At 39.2% G+C, this 23,193-nt stretch overlaps 1 protein-coding gene and 1 long non-coding RNA gene across 2 annotated transcripts in view; one reads left to right on the top strand and one right to left on the bottom strand.

Moving 5' to 3' along the window:
• The window catches only part of Kiaa1549l (KIAA1549 like), a 279,081-nt gene that overhangs the window by 68,631 nt on the left and 187,257 nt on the right, over window positions 1–23,193 (top strand). The window lies entirely within an intron of this gene.
• Window positions 12,435–22,080, bottom strand: LOC104854204. Its single transcript, XR_778024.1, has 3 exons — window positions 21,981–22,080; window positions 21,268–21,358; window positions 12,435–12,858 (listed from the first exon to the last, which is right to left on the bottom strand). It is a non-coding gene; the product is annotated as an uncharacterized LOC104854204 (long non-coding RNA).

Below are 23,193 nucleotides of genomic sequence, written 5' to 3'. Positions count from 1 at the left end.
TTCTGAAGTAGCCTACTAACCCGTCTCCCTGCCACCTTCCAGGCCCATCTCTTCTGTGTGCAACACAACAGCCAGAGAAATTCTGTTAAAACATGAGCTACATGTGTGACAGCTCTGCTCTGAAGCCTTTAGTGGTGCCTCACTTTACCCATATTTGAGCCAGTCTCTATTCTTTGATTTGTTTCCTTTACCAGCTTATCCATTGTTCTCCTCTTTGCTGAAATCACTCCAGCTATGCAGATGCCTTTTCTGTGTCTCAAATGCCAAGCACACTGCCCCACAGGGCCTTTCTGCCCACTTTTCCCTCGGCCTGGAGTATTCTTCCTCCAGAGAGTCACAGGGCTTTCTCCCTTCCTGTCTTGCCCAAATGTAACATTATAATGAGGTCTCTGATACAGTATACAGCAGCAGCCCTCTCCCATTTTGACCTTCCTTATTTTGCTGTTTCCTTAGCCTTGTTAGAATAAAGAGCACTGTGAAAAAAAGGACCGTTTCTGTTGTTGTTGTTCACTGCTTTAGCCCCAATACTTACAGATATACCTCATATATTCATAGGTGGGGCTTTTCCGAGGTAGCTGGATCATGAGTGTGTGCTACTGAGATTAAGAGTGTGTGGCATTGGATTAGTGTGGTATTAGATTAATTGGTTTAGGACAGTTCTGGGTGTGACTGAATGGATTTACTGAAGACAGAAGCCTACCCTGGGTGTGGGTGGCACCAACCAAAGGACTTATAACTCGCATAGAATATAAAGACGAAGAGAAACGCTAGCTTGCTGCTTCTTGCCTGCCTTGCCATGGAATGTTTCTCCTCTCTCGTGCCCTTCTGCTGTGCCACCCTGCCTTGGAACCAGCTGACTATGGACAGAAACCTCTACAAGCTAGCTAAAATAAACCTTTCCTCCTTTTACTTTGGGTGTCAGGTATTTTGTCTCAGCAATGAGAAAAGTAACTAAGGCAGCTATAAAACATTGATCTTGAGGTTTCTCATTTTTCATGTGCATATGTTCATTATGAATCGTTAAGGAAATGATTTTTTGCATTATTCCCTCTACCTGCTTTCTTCCCTCCCTCTGTCCCTTTATCCCTCCTTCTCTTCCTCTCTCCATACTTTTTTCTCTCCCCCTCCCTCCCGCTCTTCCTTCCTTTGTTCTTTCCACCCATGCAGCATATTTTTTCCCAAAGCATTTTTGGGAAATTCTGGAATAGACTCTTGTATGCATTAAGTCATGTTTGGGGTGATGTAGGTGGGTTGAATGTTATATAATCTGAATGTTTTTCATTGACTAATAAAACATTGCAGCCTGTAGGAAAACTACATCTAAAAGGCCTGAGCTGAACCTGATTCTATTTTTTGATAACATTCTAGGTAAGATCTGGCCAATTATTTCTTCTTACATTTAAAAAGTGGTTTTGCATTTGGGTTTTTTTCGGGGGGGCAGAGTTTTATCTTCACAAACAAGACACGGTGAAAATTTAAAGCCCTCTTCTAGAAATGTCGAAATAGTTCAAGGCTGCTGTCTCTGCTTTTGTCTCTTTCTCAGTTGATCTGTGCCCTTTGGGATGACAGCATCCTGCAGAGTTCCCTAGGCAGCCACTGTCATGTTCAAGGACCAGCCTTACCTTGACACCACCAGAAGCAGCTCTGAGGGGCAGAGGTATTTCTGTTTTACTGGCCACTGTAGACCCAAACACCTAGCACCATGCTGTTCACATAATAGGTGGCCAATTAGTGTTCGCTGAATGAACTTTTGAAATGACTCCAGGAAAGTCTCATGTAACTTGATTCTGCTTTATGGTGACCTATAGTTAGGATTCAGTTTTGGTGCATATTAAAAATGTGTTAGAGAATGCAGTCTCAAGTAGGTTTCATAAATGAGAAATTTTATTGAGTCATATCTGGGCACAATAATAATTTTGTCTTCTACAAAGCTTCTGAGATTCTGAATGCGAATCAAAGTTATCTTCTCCTATTTCTGTTGTCTAAGCTGAAAACAGTAATATGGGCATTCTTGGAAAGATTCCCTTGGTAGTTTGAAGAGTGTGTGAAAAGTAGATTTAAAACAGTTTCACTTGGGTATCTAATTTGAAAGCCATGTAGCAGTTATAAAACAGCTTGTGTCATCAGCATTCCCAGAAAAAAGTTGCTCTGATGAATTGTCCCCTGTATTCTTTTGAATTTGGAAAGATAGAAGGAATGATGTCAGCCCACAATGTAAATTGTAGTTTGATATTTCATTTCCTAGAAATGGTAAAAAAAAAAAAAAAAGCTCTTTCTGGAAACTGGAAAAATAGAGCATTTGGAAGAGCCCAGAAGTTGGGTGCTTCAGCCTGCTCACTTAGGAACAGAAGGGTGTCTCCTTTCAATTTAGCTTTTCCAAGGGTGTTTCTCTGTCCAGTTAGAAGAACTGTATTGCAGGTGGCTGGTTAACTCTGAGCACTAATGTCTGATTATTAATGTCTTCTTTTCTCCAATTGCACTCAGCAAATTCCAAGGCCACCTGAATGGTGAAATGAACATTTACAAGAGAGGTGGGGAAAAACCAACAGGAAGAAGCAGATGCAGCTGTAATTTAGTCCCTGGCATCAGTTCTTTTTGGGTAGTCTTTCGTAGATGTCACCATAGTTACAATCTCTGTGGATTACACCTGGATCATGGTAGGGAACACGAAGAAACTTGTGCTTGCAAGTGGAGTAACCTAAAATTCTACAATACTGTAGCTTTTTTTTTTACCCTCCTGAGACAGGATCTTACTATGTAGTTTAAGCTAGCCTTAAACTCACTACGTAGCCCAGGCCTCGAATTTATGATGATCCTCCTGCCTCAACCTCCCAAGGGCCAGGATTATAGGCCTGTGCCACCACATCCAGCTTGCAATTTTGTGGCTTTTCAAATAATATTTTGCCTTCCTCACAGTTTATGTTTCTCTTCTGTTGTTTTGCTTTACAATATTTTTTTTGAATTTTATTTGATGCATAGTAATTACGTATTTATGAGGAATGGTTCTTTTTATTGTTTTCAAACTTGTACTTGCGAGTCAGGGGCTGTGCTACTGAGCCAAATCCCCAGCCCCTGAAGAATGTTTCTTTTTAAAAGACTCATTGGACTGGGATGTGAAATGGCTAGTGGCCAAACATACTTATTAAGGTCTTAAAATATACTAGGCTTTCTCTTAAGAGTACTTTTAGTTTGATTTCAAAGTAACCCTGAGGTAGTAGATCCATCTAGCTTCTCCAGAAATAGGATGGAGAATTGGTGATAAAATTATATATAATATACAGATATGCCTTGACTTATGCTAGAGTTATGACTTAATAAAGGCATCATAGGTTGAAATTACTGTACATTGAAAATGCATTTAATACACTTAACCTAGTGAACATTATAGCATAGATAGCATACCTTAAATGTGCTTAGAACACTTACATGAGCTTATAGTTGCACAAAAGCATCTAATACAAAACCCATTTTATAAAAATGTAACTTACTGAATACTGTACTGTAAACGAAAAATAGAATTGTCTGTGTCAGTAATGGTGGAAGCTGAACACAAATCCAGGCAGTCTATCAGGCCAAATCCTCACACTCATTTAGTACAGCAAATTTACCTTTCAGATGAAGAAACTAAGATGGGGAAAGATGGGCAGGAGATGGGGGAAGTGAAGCAGTCCCATATTGTGCTAAGGGGACCAACTAGTTAGAGGCAGAGTTTGAACCCAAGTCTCCTGATACCTGGCCAAGCCCCTAGGGGTCCTTCAACTCCAACACGGGGTGTTGTTTGTGTAACTGACTTTTTGCCTAAGAAAGAAGTCCTTCCGGTGATACACCAGAATTATTAATGTAGCACTCTAGGCTATAGTTATAGCTGTCTTACCTTATCAGCATTATAATCCATGTCTACAATATTCCAAACCCAAAATGTTCTCAATTGTGTTTTCTGCTTGGAGAAATATGTAATTATTTTAATGCTCTGAATTCCATTTCTAAAGCATTTCAAACTTTTAACAGTGCTCTTATATATACACATTATTTTAAAAATGGATTAGCTTGACAAAGTAGATTTACTCTGAGGTTGTTACCTTTGGTGGATGTGAATCAAAAAAAAAAAAAAAGACTTTTACCTCCTCTTAGACAAGATTAGAAAAGAAAAAAATGAGTATGAGAAGATGTCAGAAGAGGAAAGAGTGGATATGCACTTGGGCCAAAGCTCTGATGGAGACTGTAGAGAGATACATGTGTCAGTTCTCTGCACCTTGCCTCATTTATAGAAGGGAATTATATTTGGTACCTTACAGATGGTTGGCATAAGTAGTGGTTATTACAGATCCCCCTAGCTCCTTCTACTAAAGCCTGCCTTTACCAGCCCTGAGCAGCATTTTCTAAAGTCCCTCACCCTGACTGTGCTTTTTCATCCAGTTCCTGCACTGATGGTGGCCAGACCTGTTTACTTCCTAGGATTCTTGTCCCCACCAGTGGGCCAGCTAGGCAGCCATCCTATGGCTCAGGGCCAAATGTGGATAGAGAAACATCTGTCCCTCACCCCTCAAGTGTGTGCCCAGATGGGATAAAGGGACTTTTCCCTTGGTTTCTGGTTGGCATTCTGGATTCCTTCTCTGCCTGGTTGGCCTACTGTTGCTTTCCTGCACCTCCCTCACTCTATCCAGATCGCTGTCCCCTGACATGTCCCTGTCCCTGTTTCTCCCGACTGTTGGCTAACTAGTAACATCAAAATGGGCAAAATTTTTATCCTTTCTTAATTTTCTTTTGAACAAGGAATTGTTTTAATGGATCATTTCAGAAAGAGCTATAGTCTTGCAAGAGATAGTGGGTGTTGCCAAGTTCCTGGCCATTTCTAGAGAATACTCATCAGTTAAGCTGCTGGTTGGTGTCTTCACTAGACTGACTGGTCTGTTTAATCAAAACAGGCAAATGCTAGCCACTTCAGACACAGACTCGATGTCCCCTTCCTGATTTTCACCCTTGTTTCTCCTTATTTCATGCCCGGAAAATAAAAAGTAGAGGTCCTTGGAACCCTGGACTTGTCTTTGTTTTTGCTGGCTCTCACTACTCCGGCAGAGGAATGCCGAGACTCAGCTGTACTGGTGCATGACAGGTGGAGGGCTGCTGTTCCAGCTGGTGTCCTGAGTGCGTGGCCAGTGGTCATGCTGGCCAACAGACCCCAGCCAAAAGGGCAGTGATACAGACAGTGCATGAGTTTTCCATGCCAACAAAGAAGCAGTTCAGTGGAGTGAAACTTACGACACCATATTTTTGCCTGTGTTACTTTGGAGAATTGCTGTCATTTGAAATTCGTCAGTGGATTGGGTTCCATGGATCCAGGTGTAAAAGTCTTCACTTTCAGAAGGTGCTTATTACTTGGCTGTAGCTCCTGAAAGTACTTTCATGAGATGAAAAATATTCTTCCTCTTTTGACTTTTCCCCTTTCTGCTGCTCTGTGATCAAAATGCAGAGAGCTGAAGGTCTTTTAAGACATAGGCCTGGGACTCACAGAAACTGTGATTCTTGTTTTCTTCAGGCCCATCGCATTAATCGTGTGTCATTATTTGTAAGAGAACAAGTCTTAGAAGGTAGAATAATTTAGCACACGGTTACAAAAGGGGACCTAACAATAATTGTCACAAAGGAATGGTGAAATTACCATTTCCTTGAAATTTTTAAGTTTCAGTGATTACCCTGAAGAGTTTGACTTCATTTGCATATAGACTATTATATGTCACACTGGAATTTTATTAATTTACAGCATTGACAGTTTGCATGAAAATGAAAACAAAATTATGTCCAACATTTCTTAGTTGAACAGTTCACAGCTAGAACAGACGTCTAATCCCCGTGTGAGTAGTAAGTCCCCAGCTAGCCTCCTCTTTCTGACTACATAGTTTGGACAAAGCTCAGCCTCATGCAGAGTGGGCTCTGAGAGAGCAGACCTGCCCAACTGCCAGCTGAAGCCAACATTCCAAGGAAAAGAACTTGGCCACAGACAGAATCCTCTTATGAAGGGGATACAATTCTGCAGTCAAATCTTGGGTCTTTGTAATAGCTTAAAACCTGGTTCTCCCATTAGCTGAGTAACTTTAGTAACTTTTGTAACTTCTCAAAGCCTCTTTCTCCATGCTGAAAATAGATCTAAAGTGTCTCCATAATGTTATGTCTACCACATGGCTTGATTTCATTATCAGTTATTTTCATTATTTTCCTAGGGACACCTAATTAACCATTAAGTTGTCTGCTGATTTAGCAACGACAATTAAAAATCTCCTAAGTTTACAACTCTTAAGTTTACATGCAACTTACATCTGTGTTTCATTTTTTGTTTATTTATTGTGTGAAGTGAAGTGTCACATACATCAACACATATTTTTGTATCTGTATAGTTTATGGAATAATCATTAAATACCAGTGCCATTTAGCTTAACAACAAAACAATTTTGGTACCGTTGTAGTTTCTTGAGCCTTTGTCTTTTTCTCGTTTTTAGACACAAGTATTAACCTATTATTTTGTGTGGTTTTCTTTTCCTTTTTAAATCACCTATGAGTTTATCTCAATGCTATATTAGTTTTGCCTGTTTTAAATTTTATATAAGTGGAATCATACTGTATGAATTCTTCTGTTCCTTGCTCAACATAATATTTTTGGCTTTTTATCATGTTGATATATGTAGCTATCATTTATACATTTTTACTCATTGTGTTTCAATTTATGAATATACCATTACTTATTTGGATTTCTAATTTCGCTAGTAGTGTATCTCTGTTAGTGTACATACACACATTTCTTGGTATATCCCTAGGTATTGAATTTCTAGTTCACTAGGTAAATCTACGTTCAATTTTACTTGATAATGCTAAACTGCTTTTAGAGTAGTTCCTCCGGTTTAGTCTCCTGCCTGGAGATTTCCACTTATTCTATGTCTTTGTCATCATTTGGCTTTATCATTCTGTAAAATGATATCTCACTGTGAATTTTAATTTATATTTTTCAAGTTATTAGGGAAGTTGAGAGTCTTTTTAAATGTTTTTCTTTTTCTATTCTATAAAATGCCTATTCATGTGCTTTGACCATTTTTAAAACCTATTACTTCATAGCCAATTTATATGTCACCTAGATATTCATTAATTTTGCCATATAAATTATAAATACTTTCTCTCAGTTTGTGAATGGCTGTGTTTTTTTTTTTTTTTTTTGGTTGTTGTTGTTTTTGGTACCAGGGATTGAACTCTGGACCTTGCACTTGCGAGGCAGGTGGCGGTGGAACCACTGAGCTAAATCCCCGGCCTGTGAATTGTCTTTTTATTCCCTTTCTTGGTGTTTTTTTTTTTTTTTAGAACAGAAATTCTTAATTTTAATGTAATTAAATAAATCATTTTTATGTATCCTTTAGGAAACCCTTCTCTATCCTGAGTTCAGAAAGATATTTTTATTATTTTCCTTTAGTAAACATTCTTAATTATTTACACACTGGTTTTCTTGTTAGTAACTAAGAGTGTGATAAAATCTCTGTTTATTTTCTTTGTTCTGTAAACTTTGCTTTATTCATTTTGAATTAATATTATTGAGTTTATTCAAGTTTAGAATCTGTTGGCCTGGTAACTGAATTTTTTAAATCACGAGATGATTATCTGTAATTTTTGACTCAAATTTTATTTTATCTGGTATTAAAATAGCCACACCAGCATTGTTTTGGTGAATATTTTCTGGATTTTTTTTTTTTTTTTTTTACTCTTTTACTGTTTTTTGGTACTGGGGATTGAACTCAGGTCCTTGTGCTTGTGAGGAAGTCTGCGGAAACACTGAGCTAAATCCTCAGCCCTACCCTTTTACTTCTAATCATCTTACTTTTTCCATCTTATTTATGCGATCTCAATTTATCATCCTTTTTTTTTTTGCTCCCTCTGTCTTCTTTTGGGTTAAAGGTTGATTATTTTCCCGTTTATTCTTTTTTGGTTTAAATACTGTTTCTATTCTTTTGGTACCTAACCTTGAAATTTTAACTGTGTATTGACTTAACAAGGTCTGACGTTATTAAATATCTTCATTACCTCTTCAGACAGTATGTCGAAAGCCCTTGGAATTCAATACTCCTCAACCTGACTTACCATGGTACTATGGCTTGGATAGCGTATGTCTTCCAGGGTCATGTGTTAGAAGTTTAGCCCTCAGGTTGGCACTGTTGGGAGGTGGTGATACTTTTAAGAGGCAGAAGCAAGTGGGAGATGGCAAGACTGACCCCTGCCCACACTGTGGCTCCCTGTCTTACCGTGTTATCTCCATCTTGCACTCGTTCCTGCCATGTTGTGCCCCCACCATAAGTTGAAACAGCTAAGGGAGCTCTGATGAGAGCTGTGCTACCTTGTTTGGGTTTTTCACTCTCCAAAATGGTAAGCTTCCAGTGTTGTTGGAAAATGGACTAATGTATATGATGACATTCTTATTAAGGATTTTTTTAATGTAGTCATTTTAACACACAAATCAGAAATTGCTTATAAACGTTATACAGTTAATATTAATATAGATTTATCTACATTTATAGTCTTTTTGTTTGATATCCCTTCTATTTTCTCAGTTTGCCCTTTTAAACTTCCTTTAGTGAGGGTCTGTTATTAGTGATATGTATCCATTTTTATTTGACTGAAAATGTGTTTGTCTCTCTCTTGTCCTGTTGGATAGTTTTTCTGGGTATATTGGTCTAGGTTGACTCTTTGAGGACATATTTTTGCTTCCATTTATGATGTTAATTCAGCCCTTGTCAGTGATCTGTCTTTTCTGTCTGAATGCATTTATGCTCTTTTATTTTGATCACTAAATGTTGAAATTTTCAATGTCTAGACATTTTTTGTATTATGATTGGGATTTACTGTGTTTCTTTAATCTGAAAATTCATATCTTTAATTTTTGAAAGTTCTTAGCCCTTATTTCTTTGAATGTTGCCTCTACGCAGTCTCTTTATTTTTTCCCTTTCTGGAAATCTGACAGACATATGTTAAACTTCACCTTGTCTTTCATATCACCTAACTTCTGGTTATTTCTGTAATGTTTTCTTTTATTCCTGTGCTGCGTTTTGGGTAATTTCTGCAGGTCTATCGTCTATCTTTCTTTTCATAAATTCTGTTTTAGGCTCTGTTTAATATGCTGCCTATTTGGATTTATTTTTCATGTTATTTTGTATATCAGAAATTCTGTTAGTCATTTAAAAATTGTTTATTTGTGTTTTCCATCATATCTTTAATCCTGTCTATTACTTCTTTACACACTTTAAACTTGCTTTATATTCTGTATCAATTATAAAATTATTTTTCTTTTCCAACATATCTTCAATTCTATTATTTCTCTGCATTTATTAAACTTATATTTTAATCATTGAGAAATCTCCAGTTTCCTGACAATTTTAACTTGCAGTGGTAATTCTTTTACTCTTATTTTTAGAGATTTTTTTATTGCAAGCTCACATTCCTTGAAACTTTATATGTGGAGATTGTTAGACCCCGGTGATTAAAGTGACTTTCTCCATAGAGAATGGATTTGTGCTCATTCCAGCCACAAGAGCCAACCTAAAGCTCCTTTATCACATTTTCAACTTAGGTTGTCATTATTATTCCAACTCATATTGGTAGTGTGAATTCTGGTCTTAACCCTATACAAATGGAGCTTTGGCTTAGCGATTTTCAGGAAGACTTTTTCAAAGAATGATGCAAATAGACTTTAACTTATTAGTAGTCAGGGAGTTTTACTTTCAGTGCCATGGGCCACGAGGTGTTTGGCAAAGCTTTTTGACTCTTCTCAGAATTTTAGTTTAATAAAAAATCTTTAGACTTGAAAAGGAAATCAAGTATATTGAAATATAGCCTTTTTCACAAGCCCCAAAGAGATACCTGAATTATTAATTCGTATGATACATTTGAATTCTATCTCTGTTCTTGATGGGGAAAAGTAGCTTATAATATGACTGATTTCCTTAGTTTCTTAAAATAGTAAATGGAGCTGGCAGCACCTAACTCAGAGGCACTGTAAACCTGTAGTCTTTTCACATGTATTTGATTAGAGTGTTTCTACTGTCATAACAGCATGGTACCCCAAAGTTCTTAGTTTTGTACTCAAAAGATTTCTAGTAAAATCTAAAATTACACAAAATCAGTTTTACCTTACCATTTATATTAAAGATGATCTAAGAAAGCAAACAAAAAGAAGGAAAAATAAAATCAGTTTCTCTTAGGAAGCTATGATTTATTAATATCCAGAGTAGAATGAAATATTGTTTATTCATTATTCTTTTTAGTAGCTAAGAAAATATTGAACTACCTCAAATCATTGGAATTAATCTGATTGAACATTCTTGGAAGATTGGTTCATTATGTTGTATTCATATAATGAAATTCTCTCTAGCTATTAAAGTGAATAGAGAGAGATATAGTCTCATAGAATGAACTCTAAGTCATGTCATTCAGTGTGCAATGAAAGGTGTAGCTCAGTACATACTGTGTTCTCATTTGTACAAATCGCTTCATTCATAAAACGTGATATTTCTGGAAAGAGGTACTGGTAATTGATAGCAGTGATTATTTCTGGAAAGACAACTTGAGGTCTGGGAAGGAAATGGGAGAGACTCAATTTTTATTGTATATCTATTAGTATTGGTTGAATGTTTTGCTGTGTGCATGTGTTAGTGTTCTAATTAATTCATTAGAAATGAACTGTCCTTGTTTTTAGCAACTATTGATATTGAAATGAAATGAAAGCATATAATGAACACACACTAATTAAGCCCGTCAAATAATATGTTTCACTAATATACTTTGTAACATGAAGAAATTCTCAACGACTAGGCCTGCCTCAAATAAGACAACTGGTACTTGATTGGGATGCCGATGGAGAGACCCATGGTTCTGGGTACTCTAGGTGCCCTTTGAGCGTCCTTCAGGATCTGCTTTCTTGCTTAGGCCACATGTGCATGGCTTTATGGCTATCTGCACTCTGTTCTGCCTCTTTCCTTGGCCTTGACTCCTAAAACTATGTGTCTCACGTGGTGCCTGGCCCAGAGCAGGCCTATAATCAGTGGTGAAAAGAATGAGTCACTTTGATCCTTTCAGGCATGAAGTCTAGAGTTGCAGAAATAAATAACAGGTCTTGCATTCACCTATAGTAGAGCAGACTGAACAGCCAGTTGCCATGTACCGGAAGTTCTCAGTTAAATGAGAACTTAAATGAGAGCAGAGAGCAGGGTCATGGTGATAAAACAAAACCAAGAAGGAAAGAGTCTGATGAAGGCATCATTTTTCGACATTCCGATTTTATCCCTAAAACTCTGTTGTGGAAGTTCTGTCGGTGGAGGAGATAAAGTCAGCAGAACAGTAGAAGCAATAAGTGGAAGAGAGTCAGAGAAGAGTTGGATAACAGCAGTTGTTCAGTGAAATCTCACAGTGCCTTTCAAGAATGAAATCCAATTTATATTTAGAATTTGATTTCCATCCAGAAGAAACAGACAAGCTGGTTAATCTCAAGACTGTGAGAAATAATTTGTGTCAGTTATTGAGAGAATTTGTAATTAGGTGTAAAAGGGTGTCTGGTCAATCTCATTCATTTGTTCACTCATTCACTTACCCCACATTTATTGTTGGCATGTGGTGTCCCATGAGAGAAGCAGAAAAGAAGTAGAAAGGTCTTCTGTCCCAAGTAGCTTGTCACCAGAAAATAATTTTGCATAATGGTTCAAAATGATATATTGGGTTTAGATTCCTGAGTTCAAAGCCTGGATCCCTTACTTGCTACTCATACGATTTTGAGCAAGTTACTTAATCTATTTGTGCTTATGTTAATAATAGTAGTTCCTATCTCATAGGATTAATTAGGATAGCCAGTTTGAAGTGCTTAGGACAATGATTGGCATAATCAGAACTCAGTAAGTGTTAGTTTAAAAAAAAATTCATTGATTTGTTGGATATTTTTGGAGTTCCTGCTCTGTGCCAGAAAAGATGGGGGACATAATTCCTACCTTCAAAGAAATCAGCTGTTGATTGATGTATTGGTTATCTCTAACTTTATCACAAATTATTCAACAATTTATGGATTGAAACCATGGTAGTGATTAATTATATATAGCTCACATAAGTAGGTCAGGGGTTAGGGATTTCCGTGAGTCAGAGATTCAGGGCTCACTTGGCCAGGCAGTTCTGGTCAGGGTCTGTCACTTTAGCCAGAAGTACAGACGTGAAGATCAGGTCGGGTCTGGAGAATGCATTTCCAATACACATTTTCTAGTAGAAAGTTTCTTCCCCATACGGGCATCTCCATGGTACCACTTGGGTGTCCTCAGAGTACAGTGGTTGATTTTCTTCAGAGTGAGTGATCCAAGAGACCAGGCCAGAAACTAAAATAATTCCTTTTATGATCTAGCCTCAGAAACCAAACACCTTCACTTCTGCTTTATTTTATTGACCTCACAGCTGAGCCCTGGCTCAACATGGAAGGGAACTGTACGAGGGAGGGCATGGGTACCAGGAGGCGAGGTTCCTTGTGGACTCTCTGGCAGGTTGACTACAGGGCAAGGGAGGAAGACGTGTGAAGAGTACTGTGAGAAACCTTCCACAACAAGCTTCTGTGGCAGCATAGTCTTGTCAGGGAAGAAGGAGGTGAAACCTGAGCTCAGTCATAAAGCGGAAGATGTTTGGCCTGGTGTGTGGAGAGGAGCGTCCAGGGCAGGAGGAAGCTTGGCGTGCCTCTGTTGTCTGGGAGCAAAGGGCCTGGTGGGGCCAGGGCAAGAAGTTAAATACAGCACTGATGTCGGTACCGACCTGGCGATCTGAGAATGATGTGGTGATGGTTAAGTCACATCAGGACAGCTGCACCTATAAAAGATTTCACATTTTTTGAGACCGTGAAACATATCCTCTAGAATACCTTTGTGGCATTTAGGGTGATTTTTATGGGTTGGACCTTAAATATCCTTCAAAGACCGAATGTTAAGGACTTGGTCACCAGCCTGTGATGCTGTTGGGAGATGGTGGAATCTTAGGAGGTGAGGCCTACTAAAGAGGAAGGCAGGTCATTGCGGGAGTGCCCATTGAAGGGGATATTAGTAGCTTAGTCGCTTCATCTATCTTTCTTTTCTTCATGGCTACAATGAGGTAAATAGCCCTTTTTCACCATGTACTCTGCCATGACATTCCATGCCACTGCAGGCCCGAAGTGATAGGTCCAAGAAAGCATGGACTGAAATCTCCAAAATCATGAGGCAAAATAAACATTTCTTCCTTTTTAAGTTGATTATCGCAGGTGTTTTGTCAGTGATGGAAAGCTGACTAACACAGATCCCCATGCCTCCATCCATCCCACCCGTCCATCCGTCTATCCATCTGTCCTCTGTCCATCTGTCTGTCCATCCATTCATACATATTTATCTATTGTATGCATGAGTGCATGCGCATACAGTAATTTAGCAGCCTCTACATTACTTTTACTTAATAGCACTAATCGTCACTTATATCGTATTACATTTAATGTTTATGGCTTGTGTCTTTCTCTGTATATAAACTGCAGGATGTCAGGGATTTTGTGTTTATACCATGATACGACCTGAACCTAGAATAATTCTCAGCAAATATTAGAGAGTCAATACAATGTGGTTGAATAAATGAGAGAGTGAAATGAGGTCATAGAAATGTGTAGAAGATGCTGCAGGAAGTTGAAGGCAAGAAATATCCAGATCTTCCTGGAGTGAAGGAGGCGGTAATTAAAACAGGCTTTACAGAGTATTTGCTGTATGAATCAAGTTTACTATGTGGATAGACTGAGAATGGGCTTTCAAGACAGAGATCTGTGAGCAATGGCTATAGACAGGGAGGAACATGTCTGCAGTCCTAGATGATGCTCTTTTCTGTCTCTGTCTGTATGAAACCATATACAATCACAGGACAGAAAGATCACCTAGCAGCTGCTTTTATTTAATAATGTATGCTAAAAAAACTACGTCTGAGAAAGCCTTCTTTGGAGATATTTCTGAAGCAGCCACTGGCTGATAGATGTTCTCCGTGCTGCAGTTCTCATAGCACCCTCAGAAACACAAGGACCAGAATCACATCCCCTTCCCATTAGCAAGCCTCACCTCAGTGCTGCATGTGTTTATATTTTACAACATGTTCTCATGCTGTGGTGGCCAGACATTCAGTCTTCTCTGCAGAGTTGACATGAGATGTGGTTTTTGGCATCTCTGTTGACTCGAAGATATTTTTATGTCAGATTGTTACCAGATAGCACCACAGTGTGAGTTATTTTGCAATAAAGGAGGTTGCAGGTCAATAATGAGGATAGTTTGAATCAGATGTTGCTCACACTGCTGTACTCTGAGCCCAGCTTGACATCTTTTCAGGCTATTATATTTCCAGTGTTCTTCCTTAGCACTGGAATGTTGGAATGCATGAAAGTGCTTTCTTATGGTTCCTTATTTGTCCCTTTTGTATGAACTTCAGGAAACGGCTGCTCAGAGGAAAGATAAAACCTTTATACATTCTCAAGTTCTGCATTTATGAAATTCCTCCTCCATAGCAGCCACATTCAAGTAATATGAACATATTAACACAACCTTTGAAAACCATCTTCAAAGGAAGCAACTTGGCCCCAAGAATCTTCATGGGCCTCATTGTTTTCCACTTAAGTAACTCCAGTTTTTTCCTTGTTACCCACCTCTGCTTACATTTAACAATAAATGTTCAGAAACAAAGAATGAGCATTCATGTTTTACAGATGCAATTAATTTTCGGTTTTGTTGAAAACAAAACGGGACTCAACTTGATTTTAAATTGGAATAAAAAATTAAGGGTTTTTGCGTTTAGATGGTGGGACTATGAGTATTTTTGCTTCCTTCTGCTTTTCATTTTTCCCCTAAGATGGCAATAATGAATACATATTGCTATTTTATAATGGAAAGTTTAAACCTAGAAACTTCTGGGAAAATTTGCTTTTCCACATTGGGGCTATGCATAATCTTTAGAGACTATTTTGGCAAAATGGATCCCGATTCTTCTCTCCTCTCTGGAACTCACTTTTTAATGTCAGTAATGGTGAATTGAATAACAGCTTCAAACAGCGGAGGAGGATTCTATACGTGTATGTGTGCATGTGCTGGGTGTGTGGTGCTGGGATCTAACCCAGGGCCTTGCACATGCCAGGCAAGTGTTCTGCCCCTGAGCTACATCCCCAGCCTGTCACCTTCTAACTAAAGCTAGCCTTGAGACAGTTAGCTGGGAAAAGTCAGAGCTAAGTAAATGAGGTTGCTTCCATCCCAGGAAGCGCCAAAGAGGAGATATTTATTCCCTACCCTATACTGCTAAATTCCTATCAACAAAATCTAGAAATGACTATTTTTCCTGAGTCTGTTGTTGGCTATTATGAGGCTACCAAGCTCTGTTTTTTCCTGGCACATGTCTACCAGTGTACTGATGTGCCTTTGACTGGTGCTTTTGACGTATCATCTTCTGACCACCCTTTCCAACCCCATGGTCTCATACTTCTCCTTCCAAGAGCACAAACATCAGTTAGCTTGAGGATACTGTCTCTGCCTGATCCAAGGTAACCACGCAATGGGACATCTCAAATGAGATTCTGAATCTGGAAAAAAAACCCCAAAAAGATAGCAGCAACAGTGAGCAAAAATAAGACAAAATTGAAGACAAGCCCTACACATTTGAGTGATTCACCAGTTTTCAAAACTCCTAGGCTCTGATGCCTACCGAAAGCACATGTAGGTACCAATCTAGTGTTCCAGCCAGTCCACTGCCATATGTCACTGTGTGTCTTTTGCAAATAGCTATTTATAAAGCTGCTTCAGTGGCTTGATGGTTGTATGTCTCTGTGGGATGCTTGTAGTTTTTCTTTAGATGAAGATTTCAGAGATTACACGAGTCTGATAATACTCAGCCGTAACGGAAACCTTATTATATTTAACTTCAAACACTTATCTTGATAATGAAGGACAAACATAAGAAAATCACCTGATATACAATCTCTTGAAATGAAAATGGACAAGTACAGGTGTTTGTTCTAGTTGCAGTCAACAAGCTATCCTGGAAAGACTCTCAGGGGAGCCCTTTGCACTGCTCCAAAGTCACAGCAGATGGTCCTTCATCCTACTCTCATGTTGCAAAAATCACTAGCCCTAAAGACCCAGAGGTATGTCAGGTTCCTGCTTGCTGTTTTCCATAAGTGTGCTGGGCAGACCATAGTATCCATAAACTCTCCAAGAAGGAGTTCCTGAACTTCAGGAATACAGAACCAGCTGCTTTCATAAGGAACCGGAAACAACCCAGTGGCCTTGACTGTGTGACAAAGACACTGGACCTCAGCTGTGATGCACAGTGAGATTTTCAAGAATTCTTTAATCTAATTGGTGACATAGCTGTGACTTGCCGTGACCACCATGGCTGGCCACTCCTACAAACAAATCTGCAGAGTGCTTGGTACTAGACCCCAAACTCACTCCCTGTGTCCAGGCTCCAAATCTCCATTAATCTTCATAGCTTACACATACACTGTGCCCAAAGAAACCTACCACCTTATGCAGGCCAGTTCTGGTGGCAATTAAATGATATTTTAAAGCGCGCATGCACGCGCGCGCATGCACGCGCGCGCATACACACACACACATTGTTTGTAGATAACCCATTAGGTTTTCTTGACTGCATTTCTTTAGCAATTGTCTGTATAAGGACCACTTTGTACAACTACTGAGCATTCAAAAATGGAAGAAGACACACGCTCTCTCTAAAGGAGTTCATAGCCCTAGAAGGACAGATTTTACAGAGCTGAAAGTGGATATTGCATTAGGAAAGGCATAAAATATTATGGTCCTGAATCTCAGTGATTTGTAAGAGGATAACATAAACAACAAACTTGAATATATTTATAAGCAACCACACACACACAGAAGGAAACACGTTTATTTTCTGGAAATTTCTCTAACATATGGCCATTTTCTCCTTGATTATTTCTATTTATTGCACATACTGTGGCAAATTTATCATTGTGCATAAATGACATTAAATTCTGCTCACTCTCCACTTTGAGTTAATTTGTTTTCTTTGTGGCTGAAGGGCTGTTCTGATCTTATCTGGAAGACAGAAGACAGAAGTGTCTCGTTGTGACACTTCTCATCCTCCTTTCTCTATTTGTTGGGCATACTTCAGCAGAAATGGACTTAACCCCTCTCCAGAACTTGTCCTGACTTATGGAACTGAGGTAGACAATCTGATAAAAAAAACTCAAAAGCAAAGCTTTTCCGCTCCTTTGGACAAGCTCCCAAACAATCACTTCCTGCTTCCTTTTTACTCTTTTATCCCTTGCTGTAAGAGCAAGGTATTCCTCTAGAGCTCAAGAGCAATTAGCTATCATTCATTGAGTGCCAGCTATACTCTAAGTATGTTGTACTTATATACCTCAAATTCTCTTACAATCTCAGATGAAGAAACTAAGCCAAGATGTCAAGAAATCTGGCCAAAATGATGTATCTAGAATTTGGACTCCAACCTGCCTGACCAAAAACTGTTTTCCCATTGTGCCATGCTATTTCTAAACCAAAGATCACAATATCACAGAAGATGCCCTTTTATTCAAACAAAACAAAACAAAATGCCTTCAAACTCCATGGGTTTTAAAGAAGTCTTCATTCCCCCATCTCTCTTATATGGATAATCCCTGCATTCTCTTGCCCTTCTATCCACAGTGAATGGGAAAACTGAGTGAAAATAGTGGGAAATGGGAGATGTCCATCACAACAGCCCTTGCTGTGAAATGGAAAGTTGTTTTACTTTTTTCCAAGAAGCCCTGTAGTGATTGCCTTTTTGTTATGATTTGGGTCTGAAGTGTCCCTGCAAAGTCTCATGTCTTTGGAAGGTGATTATATCATTGGGGAACTATATTCAGTAGCTGAATGTGGTAGGAGGTAGGGCCTGGTTGGAGGTGGGGCACTGGGAATGTGACCTGAAAAGGTATATTCTTATCCCTGGCTCCTCCCTTTATCTCTGTTTCCAGTGCTCTGGGTTTCATAGCTGTCCTCTGACAGGGCCTTTCACCATGTCCTTTCCGCCTTAGAGCTGGCCAACCATGGACTGAAACTGTGAGCCAAAAATAAACCTCTCTTCTTTGAAATTCTGTGTGTCAGGTATTTTGACTAAGCGAGGAAGCCATTCTCCATGAGTTGGTTTTGCCTCTGTCTTAGTTACTTTTTTTCATTGCTGAGACAAAATACCTGACACCAAGCTAAAGGAGGAAAGTTCTATTTGGCTCACAGGTTTTAGAAGTTTTAGTTTGTACTTGACTGGCCACAAGGCAGGGTGGCATGGCAGAGGGGCATCACAGAGGAGTAACAGTTCATGGTAGTCAGAAGGCAGCAAGGCAGCAAGCAGTGATGGTCTTTCTGTCCCTTACATCCTATCAGGGCTACCCACCCTTAAGGCCAACAGCACTCACACCCAGGGTGGGGAAGCCTTAACCCTAGCATCACATCATGAATCAACCCCACCATCATATCCTTGATCCCGCAGCATACACTCTGGATCCAGCCACCTCCGGAAAGCCCTAATTGCATGAGGCTTTGGGGGAACATCTAGATACAAGCCATAATAGCCTTTTACCCCATAGTTCATCCCCCTAGACATTTCTTATCCCTCTCTATTTGTCCGTCCACCCCTGCTCATTGTGAATCTTTATGTTGTGCCAGGACCCGAAGGCCCAGATCAGTGATGCAGTTGGAATCAGTACCCCCAGCTAATCTCTTTATGAGGTGGGAGTTTTCCTTCATACTGATATAATTCCTGTTGCCCATTCTGGTGACTCATGCATGGCTGGAATATACCTATAAGGAAGCTTTTAAAGGAATATTTCCAGCCAGACTCTACTTGTAAGATTCCTTGGATGAATCTAATTATTTCCTGGGAAGCCACATGCATTCTCAGTGGCTCAGATAGGGTAGCACTGCTCTTTCAGGCCAAAACTGGATCCTTGCAAATGTTACAAGACAGATGATGCAAACAAGGTACCAAGAGTGCCGGTGAATTACAGAACTGGGACGAGTTGAGAGGTCACGGAATCATAATGTTTCTGGAAATTATGCTGCAAGTGTGTGGGGGGCTCTGAATTTTTTTGGAGGGTGTTTAGTTTCAGCTTTTCTCTAAATCTTACACATGACTGGCAAGTATAGATGTGAGAAGGGAACATACAACTGATTATAAGTTTAAATATCAGCTAGCAGTATGACGCTCCTGCCTTAAAAACTTGATACTCTCCTCAACTGCATTAGTTGGAACACTGCATGTTACCTTATACTTGAGGATGGTAGAAAGTGCTGCTAGAGTGTTGGGTTCAATTTCACCACTTCAGCCTTTTGTTGGGGAATTCTAGAATCATTTGGGTCACTTTTCTGGGCTCAAAAAGCAAGAACTATCAGGAGATGATAGGTATCTGATCACATTACAAATTAAATATGGCCAAAGGAATTAAATTTCATCTTGAATTCCTAACAAATTAGATAAAAATAGCTAAGAAATATCAATACTTAGTCATTGTTAAGCATCTGCAGTTTCTGCTTGGGGCAATATTTAACTTTGGAAACCACTTTTATTATGCATAAGCTATATGAAAATAAAAGCAAAATAAAAGCATTAGTAATTCATTCAACATGTAGTTGATGCTTTCTAGGTGAGTAGTGCCAGGTAAAATAAGAATAGTATATTCTTTTTTCCCTTTATTCCCCTAGATTTTTACTCATCTGTTACCATAATATTTATATTCTATTTGAGAGAACAAGGATTACTGAATAAAATGTTAAATAATAATTAAGGACAGAAATAACTCCTTTCCAGGAGAAAGCTAAGACATGATCTCCCTGTAAGCAGTCTTAATGCATATTCTCTGTCTGCAACCAAGAAGTAACCAGAGGAGCCTCAGCTGATGAAATGGTCTTATCAAGTGGTCCTTGTGTTAAAAATTAAGTTTACTGATAAATCTTCACACCCCTGTTCATACCCTAACTATACTTACTTTACAAACACTTCTGACTAACTCCACTTCTAGCGCCTCAAAGTTAGCAAATCAAAGGCAACAAATGAAAGGGGAGAGAGACGTTACCTTTGACACAAACACTCACTATTTTGAAACAATGTAGGCAGTAAATAAATATAGACAGACATCTTGACAGTAATAGAGCTTGACATTAATAGGTAGGCAACAAATATGACAGAAAGCTATAAAAATCTGTCCTGGAGTGGGCCTAAATAGTCCCACTGAGCTCCGTGACCCCAAGGGCTTCAGTGCATTAGGTGCATTATAGTAATTGATGTCTTTCTTCTGAATCTGATAGCCTGTGTTCATAACATTGACCCCAAGGCCTTCAGGAAAGATTAAATTATGCTCAGTGGATGCTGTTTAATAAGGTATGTGGGTATATTGTATCTTTTTTCTTAAACCATTTGATGAAGACATCCATCCTAATGTCTCTAGCAGTGGCATTGTCACAGAAGAGATATCTTTTGAAAAGAAAGGAAAAATAAGATGAAAAGGAGCTGCTACCTAAAAGGTTTGAAAACCATTTGACAAAATAAAGATTCAGTGACTGCTCCTTAGTTCGCCACAGAGTTTGGTTAAGCTATAGGACTCAGTCTCTAACAGGGTTATCTTGATTACTATCATTAACAAATACTGTCAAACTGTACTGTCCAAAGTGATGGCCACAGCCACCTATTATAATTGTTTAAGCTTAAATAGAATGAATTCAGTGTTTTAATTGCACGAGACATATTTCAAGTGCTCACTAGCATTTTATAGCTAATGTCGACCACATTGGACAGTGCAGATGTAAGACATTTCCATCACTGAAGAAAATTCTTTTGGATATTATTGTTTTAGAAAGTCAGGAAGGGGCAATATACCTGTCAGCTAGAGTACAGTTTCTTATTTAACCTATGGTGTTGTATTTTTCAGTGTGGTTCTTGTAGAACCATAGAAAATGCTGTATTTCCTGGGTAGAAAGTTTCTGCATAGTTTGGGAGTAGACAGAAATGTTATTTGAAATGTGGGCTTCTGAGGGCCTTTTCTTCTAAATGCGCAGAAGGTTCTAGAAGAGTCAGAGGTCATGAGTCTCTTGGTTAATTCCATGCTATATTTTCAGGGTTCATTATGCTAGATATACATTGGAAATAGATGGGAAAAATTTCAACTAGGTCTTCCAAATAAATGTGTTCATCAGAAACACTCATGTTTTATATTACCTGAGCAGGAGAGGTCCACCAGCTCACTAATGGTGCAGTCTGTGAGTGATGGTCATGATAAAGAAGTCATCTTGTAGGTAAGGTGGAAGATCTGTGAATTATGGGGGAGAAGAAGGTATTCAATTTCCAGCCAGGGAAACTCCTCTTCAGGTGACTGATAGTCCTCGTGATGTTTGCGGATTGAAGATTCAGAGAGGAGAAACTAGAGTCAGTTTAATTTAGGTGACTTGTAATTCGAGCAGGGAACAAAATGACTTTCTCAACCTTACAAAACTAAAATTGATGACCTAATTTATTTTTCCCCCAAGGGCAGCTGATGCCATGTTGGAGGTGGAGGTCATGAGAATGTCCTAATGGGCAATGTGTCTTTAGCTGCCTGGGTATTTTATACATGCGCGTTAATGAAACTATAATTGTCTTATTGAACACATTGAACTTGACAGGGCACATGTAGGAGGCCACTTTGCTCTTTCTTATGTCCTTCTTTTTTTAATCCTTTAGCTTTTCTAGCTACTCTCAGATCACAAACAAAAACTTCCCTCAATATATTGAAAACATCAGTCCAATATATTTGATATTTTGGTAATGTCAAAACCCAATTTAATTTAATGCATTCATCCAATCTGAAACTTCTCGCCATCCCCAGCTCTAATTTCTTTTGGTCTTAGCATCGGTGCTGGGGAAGACGTGTAATAGGCGTCATTTCTACTTACTGCTCCTCTCATTCTTCCCATTGCCGCTGTAGTGTGGGTGTTGTGGGGAATCAGGAGAGAAAGAAGGTCTGGGACCAAGGATAAGGAGTGATCTTCTTGGACAGTGTAGATCACTTGGTCCTTTCTATTGTGAGGGAGCCCTCGTGATGTGGGGTGGAGCTGAGAGTAACAAAAGAAGGTGGGGTCAGTGGAGGGCTAGGGTCAAGGGCCAGAGTGAGAACTGTGTGTTTGAAGCTTGACTCTCAGGTCATTATGAAGGTATCAATACCAGGTAGGCTAGAACACAGCTTTTAAATATTTACATTTATGGTACCTGGGACACCATTTGTACACTTGCCCCAGGCTCTGCATATGTTAGGAAAGGAACTGAAGGTAAACACATTAATTTTGGGTGATTGCATGGCTTTAGGTCATAGGGGATAGAAGATAGCTCGAGATGAATTAGCAAAGATTCTTTTTTTTTTTGGTTTTTTGAGACAAGGTCTCACTATGTAGTTGAGACTGACCTGGAGCTCACTATGTAGCTCAGGCTGGTCTCGAACTCACAGCAATCCTCCTGCCTCAGCCACTTGAGTGCTGGGATTACAGGTGTGTGCCGCCGTGCCTGGCTAGCAAAGATTCTTAATTAGGAAAGAATCCAAGAACTGGCTGGACCCTGGGTAAGCTCAGTTTAGTGAAGCAGGGCTGGCTGTAAGTAAGGAGAAGAGGCTATCCCAGGGGCTGTGTCAAAGCTGGCCTCTCTCAGATGGTTACAGATGGTGCTTCACATACAGTGATACTTTAGAATAACCATGTGTCGGCATCTTGATGGTTCTCTTTGGTTGTAGGACCAACAGAATTTAGACAACAAGCAACTGAACAGGAGAGACATCTCAGAAGGAAGAAAAAGTTGGTGGCTCCTACCCAGATTCCCTTTCTACCAATGACTGTGACAGGTGTTGTTGTGTTGCTGTAGTCAGGAAGAGAATTCCAGGTGATTTCTTGGCTGGTACTTTTGTCCTTACAGGAGGCTCTGTGTAGATTGAAGGAAAGCATAGAATGAACTTGAGAGCCCATATCTGAGAGTTTGGGAAACAGTGGCGTTCAAAAGTGACAGCTGGTCCTTATTTATACTTTTAGTTTCTCACACCAGAGAAACTGTTCAGTATTTACACGTGTGTGTCCTATTTATGTTACTTAAGAGTATGGCCTGAATGTGGATCCATTTGGCTAT

Source organism: Fukomys damarensis, unplaced genomic scaffold (genome assembly GCF_012274545.1).
Source record: "Fukomys damarensis isolate Sample0158 unplaced genomic scaffold, DMR_v1.0_HiC HiC_scaffold_27, whole genome shotgun sequence".
Taxonomy (NCBI): Eukaryota; Metazoa; Chordata; class Mammalia; order Rodentia; family Bathyergidae; genus Fukomys; species Fukomys damarensis.
The sequence above is the reverse complement of the archived record's forward strand: the minus strand, read 5'-3'. Positions and strand labels throughout refer to the sequence as shown.